The sequence below is a fragment of the Psammomys obesus genome, unplaced genomic scaffold, assembly GCF_907164565.1.
Source record: "Psammomys obesus unplaced genomic scaffold, mPsaObe1.curated_primary_1811, whole genome shotgun sequence".
Lineage (NCBI taxonomy): Eukaryota > Metazoa > Chordata > Mammalia > Rodentia > Muridae > Psammomys > Psammomys obesus.
Window position 1 is genome coordinate 10,648,921 of NW_026596088.1, and position 7,102 is coordinate 10,656,022.

Consider the following 7,102-nt stretch of genomic DNA (forward strand, 5'->3'; position numbering starts at 1 on the left):
AATATGGAACATATGGAAACCTGTAAGAGCCAGAAATCATGTGTTATGCAATCAAAGTCTCTCTCTTCCTTCAGGACCTCACCATGCTGCCTGTGGTAGAATGCTAAGAGCATCTGTCGCTTTCTCATTACACTCTGTAGCTACCACCCCTAATGCTTCCCTCATAATGCCATCTCTCCTAATACTCTCCCACCTCAAGACCTCATCACAGCTGTCTACAGCTGAGTTTATCATGCTCCCAATAAAGCTTTTGTGAAGGACAACTCCATCTCAGTTTCCTTTCTATGAAGTCGAAACATCTTTTATTATCTATAACAAATGAATAGGAGTATCTCTAATCTAATCTTCCACAATAAGAAACATCATAAGAATGGCAAAACATTGAACCTTCTAACATCAAGAGCGAGGCAGACTCTCACTCCCAAACCTGCACTTTATTCACTACTCGTCCAAGTCGAGACATAAGCAAGTAGAAGAAATAAACGGTGAAATAGAAGCAGACCTTATTCCTTGCATAGATACAATTTTCCTGATTCCCAGAAGCAAAACCAATAGCTGAAAACTCTGGGTCCCTTGAGTAAATTTTGATCAATCTATTTGGTGGGTGATTAACCAATCATTCAATGTTCAGGATTCCACTGAGCAAGAAACTGCCCTTGCTTCTACTGTTGACAGTACACTATCCAAAATGGACAAACTTGGATGCAGGCAGGAAAGTCGACTGCCAAGCATTGTAAGGATGAAGTAGGCCAGTCCTTCATAATTCTTGCTTCACAAAAAGGTTTGTCAAATATACAGGACCAGAAGGCTAAAGACTGATGCTCCAATGTTATAAAGAGATTGGGGGGAGGCTATCCAGACATCCAACTTTCTCTGTCAAATTTATAGTTTTGAAAGCTGCTTGCTCTGCACTTTCTGAATACTCAGGTAATATTTTTTCCTCCTCAGGTATGATGAAGACTAGATATAGTCTCACAAGTAAACTTAAGTTGTTTAGGATTTAAGAAGGTATTTTAGGTTAAAGACGTTTTAGATTGGTAATGCAAGTTAGGATAAAAAAAAAAAGATTTAGGTACAGAACTCTGAACTCACCAAGATAGGATAGATAATAGACTACTTTCTCCAGAGTTGCCAAATACAAATGGACTAGACATTGTGAATGTAAATCTTACCTGATTGTTTTATAATTGTCCTTATTGTTTATAGTTTATCATAATAAGAAAAAGAGCCTCTTATTGGACTAAAAAAGGGAGATGTAGTTATAATCTCTTACATACTGTATGGATTCTTCACCTGTAAATAAACAGCTGATTGGCCTATCGCTGAGACAGGAAATAGGAAGGAGGGGTTCCAGCAGAGCGTGTGAATGCTGGCATAGAGTGAAGTACATGGGAGTTTCACCCCTGGACACTGAGGAGGACAGACCCCTGAAACCTGAACAGAGGTAACTGGCCATGTGGCAGAGCTTAGAATAGAATAAACAGGATATTCTTATGAGCAAGTCAGAGAACATGCCCAGCTATATTCACCTAGGCTTCTGTAAATATATTTAAGTCTCAGAGTGATTATTTCTGGAAACAAGGGTGTTGGTGAAAAAAAAGGGTTACAGAAAACCCTCTTCAACAGGGTGCTAATAAAAGGAGAAAACATTTGCCCAAAAACAGCTGTAAAAGACATTTTTGAGTCCTTTAGAGGAGGCGCTAGATGGTTCTTGAGGCATTAGCTTTGTAAAAAATGATAGAGATGTATCAGCTACTTCTCTGGTATTGTGATAAACACCATGACCCAAAGCAACTTATAAAAGAAAAAGTTTATTTTGGCTTATAGTCCTCGGGGGATAAGAATCCATCATGGCAGGAAGCCATGTCAGCAAGAGCAGGAAACATCTCAAACTCCAACACAAAGCAGAGAGAGCAAATTGAAAGTAGGAAGAGGCCATAGACTCTCAAAGCCCATCCCCAGTGACATACTTCTTCCAGCAAGCTTGCACCACCTAACCCTTCCCAAACAGCACCGCCTACTGTGGACCAAATGACTCTACAAGGCACATTTCTTTTTAAACCACCACTGTGAACAGCCAAAGTTTGACATTTTAAAAACATGCATTTCCTGACACATAGCAGGGAGTTTCGTCAAGCCCCACCAACACGTGAGACTGGGTGATTCTTCCCTAGGGAGAAGGAGCCACTCTGGACACCTTGGGAGTTTAGCAGCAACCCTGGCTTACACATACCCCTCGCCAGTGGCAACCGAAGCTCTCTCAGACACTTCTGTCGCCTGAAAAACTGGACATCAGAACTGCCCCCCCCCCCCCGAGATGAAAGCCACTGACTTAGGTAGTTAAATACCGTAAAGTCTGAGGTTTAATTTAAACCACTGCAGAAAAAAGAATGTAGGCCCAGACAAAATGAAGCATAGTAAACACTACTGCGGGTCTGAGTGCTGAATATTGTGATGATATAATATAATATAATACTATAATATAACAATTATATTATAACAAGAAATATAATCTGTAATAGTAAAATTATAAAATATTATAATATAATTTGCTATAAGATAAGCAGCTTCCAGTTTTGTCTTCTGTACATTTGGACAATTCATAATGATGATTAAGATAAATTGTAATGTGCTATGTACAGAACGCACATGCTCCTAATTGTATGTAAAATTATATATACCAAAACCACCCTGACAAATGTACCCACAGGCCTGTGGACAAGTTAGACTGTGGTTCATGGCTGATTTCCTTTTCTGGTTTTTAAAAATAATCTATAATTATATGCTTTTAGATGGAAAAAATGACAAATCTGAGAGCATTGAAATGCAATATTATTAATCATTTCTGATCTAATATTAGAAGAGACCCAGCAGTAAACACAGCAGGAAGAGAAAGTTGCAGATTGTGTCCCTCTTTCATGGCCCACAAGGAAAACTTCCAAAGTCAAAAGGACTGTGAACGCCATACATCTGCAGAACGCCTCCCTCTGTTCTTCTCTGGCTGGTTAATTGAGTAACTTGTTAAACAAACATGCCTTCAGACTCTACATTAGATTATAAATAAAATTATGAGTAAAATTATAGCCTTTATAAATAAAATCATAGCTGGAAAGACGCCTCCCCTGGCTGGGAAATGAAGTTAGGAATGGCAGGGGTGGGCACTTCATGCCAAGACATCTGAGTGACTCAAATGCCTCCGCAGTCATGGGCGACTGGTGAGGACCCGCAAGCAGCAGGAGCAAACAGAGCTCACTCTGCCGCGAAGCAGAGGCTCCCCCCACAGAATGTCCCATGGCAGAAATACCTCTGCTTCTCCATCGTGTGCAGGTGGTTCTGCTGAGGTCGTGCTCGGCAGGGATATTGCCCGGTTTCCATGACAATGAAGGTAATAATATCCTTAAGGATTCTGTGGCGAAAACTCTTTCCTGAGCTCATGTATTTATCCATGTCTCTGCTTAACCTGAGTGCTTCCTGTTAAGTATGGGGTATTCAGTGGTACCAGAAACAGGAAGGGCTGTCCAAAAACAGCTTCCAGTATGGCAGATTCTTAAAGTTCATCAAGACAGCTGACACTGAGAACTCCAGCCTGGGATGGACTGTGTGCATGCGGGCGTGCATGTCTGTGTGTGTATGTATGTGAATGTATGTGAATATCTGTGTGTGAAGCCATTCAAGCATTCTGTCTATTTTTCACGCAAGGATAAAACTCTTCATCTGATTTCAAACTCATCCTGCAGTGGAATTATAAGCCACGGGCCAGAGGACAAATTGGTCTGCAAGGAAAACAAACACTGTTTTTTACAATATCAGACTGTTTACTCTTTTGGGGTTTTGCTGTTTTGTTTTTCAGTCCAGGTCCTTTACTTCTTTTGTACATCAGGCCATGAACTCGTATAGAATGGGCTCCAGCAGCTCAGGTTCTTTCCCGTCGGTCCTCACAAAGCGTGCTTCTCTGGGGGCGTGGAGGGGGGGGGCGCAGGCTGGTGCTTCAGCTGAACCCAGGTGCCCTTCTCCTTGGCCTCCTTCTTCTTCTGGTCATTCTCCTTCACGTGCTTCTGGAAGCCATCCCTGCTCTTAGAGTGATTGATGTGCACAATGCGCATGTGGATTCTCTTGGCGAGGATCTTGCCCTCAACCTGCTTGTTCACACTGGTGCGCACGGCATGCTGGGTGACACTGTAGACTCTTCCAGTTTGGGTAACACTTCCGGGGCATTCCTGTTTGAACAGTGCCCATTCCCTTGGTGTCTACAATGTCACCCTTTTTGTAGATTCGCATGCATGTGGCCAAAAGCAGCTTCATGTTTCCTAAAAGGCCTGGAGAACAGGTCGTGCGGGCCCCTCCTCTTTCCCTTTGTGTTCGTCATCTTGGCGAGTCACTGCGAGATGGCTGACGCGGCCAAAAGCAGACTGGGTTTATTTTTAAGGCGACATGTTAGAAGAGAATCTAACGTAGAACTTAATTCAAGGAGACTCTGAAAAGCATCTGATTTCAATCCTTTTCCCCTTCCCTTTCCTCCCTCTAAGCCCACCCATATACTTCTTCCCTTCTTTAAAGTTCTAGGCCTCTTCTTCAATTAATTGATGTTACATGCATATATGTACATGTATATATTTTTTTATTAAATATATCCTGTATTTGAGCTTTCGCACCTTACCACCCTCTCTTATCTTTCTTGCTCCTCCCCTCTGTTCTGAAATAGTCCCTCCCCTGGTCTTATTTTACTGTTTTTATCATTTCAGTTTTATCGAGTTTGTGTGTGTGAATGTGTGTTGTGTGTATGTGCACGCGGGTATGCTTCTCAGGAAAGCCGGAGGGGGGCACTGTCTGTTCTTCTCCATCTTCTCTGCCTTATTCCCTGGAGACAGGGTCTCTCCTGAGCCTAGAGATAGGCTGGTGGCCAGGAAGTCCTCTACAGGCTCCTCCACACCCACAACCCAGAGCTAGGCTCCCGGGCACGAGAGATTATACCTGGATGTTTTTCTGTAGATGTGAGGATTTGGAATCAGGTCCTTCCACCTGCCCAGCAAGTTCGCTTGTGTGAGGCCACCTCCTCAGAGACACCCATTTTCATGTCATATGACATTGTCTAGGTTCCACACTGAGAAAACAGAAAGACACATGTCTTCCTAGATAGAATGTCAACTGCCTAAAAGATGCGGAAGCTGGGCTGGAGCCACGCTCAGAGGATATGGAGGTGACTGTTTGCCCAGCGGGAACTGTCACTTAGTGTGTGCCGAATCATCCCCAGCCCGTCCTCACGCCTTCACCCAGAGCCCATGAATCAAAAACACTGTGTGGAGCCTTAGACATCAGCTTTGCTGCCCCTCACCGTGTCAGCAAGCAACAAACTCAACCTCCGCCTCAGTCTCTCTGCCTATACTGTGTGTGGGTGTGAGATGCGTGCTGTTTCGTGAGAAACCATGAACCCAGGCCCTGAGATGTCGTAGCAGTGAGGTATCTGCTGCCAACCCTGACAACCTGCATTTGCTTCCCAGGACCCACACGGCAAACGGAGTAAGCCAACTTCTGTAAGTCTTCCTCTGTCCTTCACGGGCTTGTCTGTACATGTGCAGGCACACACGTTTATGCATGCATGCACACATATACATGTACACACACACACATAAGATTAAATGGAGAAAAGAAAAAACATGGTGCCTGACTCATAATAATGACTCAGCAAAAGTCTACTTCTCCCCATTAAAGCCACAGCACATGTAATGATAACATGTACATCGGGCTGGTTCGTGTGTTTGTTGCCCACTCCCAGAAGCTCCAGTTATACTCTGAGCATGCCTTACATGCCATCATGGCAACTTCCCCTTCCGTCCACTCCTTTAGGCCTCCCCAGCAGCTGACAGGCAAGTATTACTATCTAGCTGGATACTGAAGTCAGAGAGGTGAGGCACTTACCAAAGCCACAGAACAGTGAGTACTGAATCAAGACTCAGCTCGGTCTCCTTTTCCCTGAGGTTCTTTGCTCTCCTCCTAACAGTCTGGCTTCCCCCATTGCCTTCCCAGCCACACTATTATCTACAGGCTTGTATGTCCCCAGATTCATTAAGCCACAGCTCATTCTGATTTCTGTTGGTGGTGGTGGTGGCGGTGGTTGGTTTGGTTTCTGTTTTTTCTCTTTTTTTAAGATTTATTTATTTATTTTATGTATATGAGTACTCTGTCTTCATGCACACCAGAAGAAGGCATCAGATCCCATTATAGATGGTCTTGATCCATGATGTGGTTGCCGGGAATTGAACTCAGGACCTCTGAAAGAACAGACAGTAATCTTAAAACCACGGAGACAAATCTCTCCCATCTCTCCAGCCCCTCATTCAGACTTCTTTAATGGACAAGCCTTTCTAACCTAGATGGGAGTTTGCACTCACTACTAAATCACCACCCCTGGACCCTTCCGACCTTTGAGCATTATAAAACTTCATGTCTCCTTTGACCCATAAGCCCTACTAGTAGGAACAAATCCTGTGCATGTTTCCTCCCATGCATGATGACATATGACATTCTATTTGTCATAGAAAAGGACTAGAAATACTCCCAATAGTCTGTGAGGAAAAGGATGATTAACTAGGCCTACCTAAGGTAGGCCTGAAATCCTAGCCAGTTCAGGGGGCTGAAGCCTAAGGATCACAAGTTCAAGGCCAGTCTGGTCAATTTAATGAGGCTCTGTCTCAAAAATAAAAAGTGAATGGACAGCAAAGGGGAGCAAAATGGTAGAGTGCTTCCTTGGCACAGGCAAGGCCCTGGCTTCTATCTCCAGTACCTTACAAAAACTAAAAATGATTAAACAAATCGTGACACATCTGTGTTACAGAAAAACATAAAATTATAATTAAGAAAAGTTTTTACCCTGATATAAAGCAAAATACATAAGTTAACTGGGCAGAACACTGTCTGGTGGCTTTAAAAGTAGTGCATTATCTACCAAATGCACCAAAGAACAAATTTAATAAACTTTTACAAAATCATTAAGTAAAAGATAAATTAATGGAAATGTGTACAGTATATTTGTTTATTTGTGCCTAATATTCTGCCAGAGAAAGAAAGAAAGAAAGAAAGAAAGAAAGAAAGAAAGAAAGAAAGA

General features: G+C 42.9%; 1 pseudogene; it reads right to left on the minus strand.

Annotated features, from left to right (window-relative positions):
• Window positions 1-3,876: 3,876 nt before the first annotated feature.
• LOC129691504 (60S ribosomal protein L21-like) lies at window positions 3,877-4,366 on the minus strand (annotated as a pseudogene).
• Between the last annotated feature and the right edge of the window lie 2,736 nt (window positions 4,367-7,102).